The sequence below is a fragment of the Cystoisospora suis genome (assembly GCF_002600585.1).
Source record: "Cystoisospora suis strain Wien I chromosome Unknown contig_2358, whole genome shotgun sequence".
Taxonomy (NCBI): domain Eukaryota; phylum Apicomplexa; class Conoidasida; order Eucoccidiorida; family Sarcocystidae; genus Cystoisospora; species Cystoisospora suis.
Window position 1 is genome coordinate 11,968 of NW_027155157.1, and position 1,893 is coordinate 13,860.

The 1,893-nt window shown below is 41.9% G+C and overlaps 1 protein-coding gene across 1 annotated transcript in view; it reads right to left on the bottom strand.

The window, feature by feature from the left end:
• Positions 1–1,562, bottom strand: part of CSUI_004919 (aaa family protein) — a 9,587-nt gene extending 8,025 nt beyond the window's left edge. The window contains exons 1-2 of the mRNA XM_068065100.1: positions 1,465–1,562; positions 570–616 (exon numbers count right to left, since the gene is read on the bottom strand). The gene's annotated coding sequence lies outside the window, so the exon portion shown is untranslated. The remainder of the gene's footprint in view (positions 1–569; positions 617–1,464) is intronic.
• Positions 1,563–1,893: the final 331 nt, after the last annotated feature.

Sequence of the window (1,893 nt, forward strand, 5' to 3'; positions counted from 1 at the left end):
ATATAGATATGTATAGATATAGATGAATAGATAGATAGGTGCATATACATATGTATACATCCGTCTCCATATGTACGTCAATATCTCCCCCCCCTCTCTCTCTCTATCTATAGATATCTATATCTAGATATATATATTCTATATATAGATATATATATTCTATATATATATATTCTATATGTACTCTTATGTTGATAGAGAGGATGAAGCTGAAGAATCTCAGCGTTTCCCCCCCCTCACTCTTCTTCAGAATTCCTTCCCTTCTTGTCTCCTTTCGCATGGAGTAGAAATGTGCATGCGGTTTTGAGTAAATTTCGAGCAATCTAGATACAGGGCTCTACGTGCCTACAGATGGATTTATCTGCCTTTCTATGTCTGATCCATCTGTCTATCTTCATATCCTCTTCTGGAGCCCCATGGCAGAGTAGAAGACATATATCTCTTTTCCTCTCTACATCGGCCTGTACGTTGTGCATCTGATAGGCCGGAGACGTCTTTGAGAGAGAGAAAGAGAAAGAAAAGAGACACATGAGGAATAAGACGAAAGAAGAGACAGACATCTCTCTTACGTCAGGAGCTTCTTCACGCGATGTAAGCCTGCTATGTCATCTGCCCCCTGTGAAAGACACAACATAAAGAAAAAGAAGAAAAGTATGGATAAGCCAGACGTCTATGCAGAACTATGAGAGAGAGATACAGATAGAAATCCATATACAGAGAGAGATTCAGGAGTCCTTATGGAAGAGCTATGCTGCTGAAGAATACAGAAAGAATTGTCCGTGTAGCATAAGAAGAAGAAAAGGAGCTATCTCTTCGCCACACGAAGCGCTTGAAAGGAAAGGCTCTACATCTGTCTGTCTTCAATCTGTTTATGCATGATCTATCGATCTATCTTTGACTAAGTATCTATATATGCCTGGAGACATCTCTTTATAGAGAAAGATGACGGTTTGAGTAGTGCGAGTGAAGAATGAGAGAGAAGAATGGAGACGACTACTCTCAGCTGAAGAGAAGAAAAGAACAGTGTCTTTGGTCCTTCACTAGAGGGGCGCATAAGAGAAGGACGGAAAGAAAGGAAGAGGAGTTATGAAACAGCAGAGCAAAAGCAAGGGAGAAAGAGCATTCTACGGCGTGAAAAAGAAAGAAACTTTGACAACGCATCATTCCTAAGACGCATCTGTCTAAGAAACCTCTCAACGACACACGAGAGAACCAACGTTAGTCCAGTGTATATATACCGCATGCACACACTGTATATACACCGCGTACATCCACTGTATGTACATACACCTCCTCGCCCCATCATCCCCTTGAACGTGAGAGGAGATTGTCTCTTTCCTAGGCCACTCTTTTCCATTGAGAGATAGAAGATGAAAAAGGAAAATGACAGGGGAAGAGAACAGAGCGAGGAGGTCCCAAAACACCTGAATGAAGAGAATTCCGTAAGTAAGATGCTCCGCCTACTGTCCGAGGAGAGAGAGAAGAAGAAGAAGGTCTCGAGATTCGCATGCTTAGAACCCACTGAATGATATCTGGACGGATGTCACCGCCGCTGAGTAAACTCTAGAGAAAAGAAGAAGAAGAAGAACAGGAGGAAAAGAAGAATGAATGACGAGTGAGTAGTGGATAGAGACTACAACTGTTTCTCTCCGAGCTCTTGAGGAAAAGTAGACTTAGATTGAAATCCAAGAAGAACGAAAGAAGGAGAGAAAGAAACGAAGAAAGGAAGAAGAAAAGAGCCGAGGGGGTGGACGTCACGCCTCGACAGATTCTCTTCAGTCCCCTAATACACGCCTCTCGGAAGGCAAGATAGATAGATAGGCAGGCAGATTTAAGACAGATTACAGATAGATAGATAGATAGATTACAGATAGATAGATTGGAAATAGATAG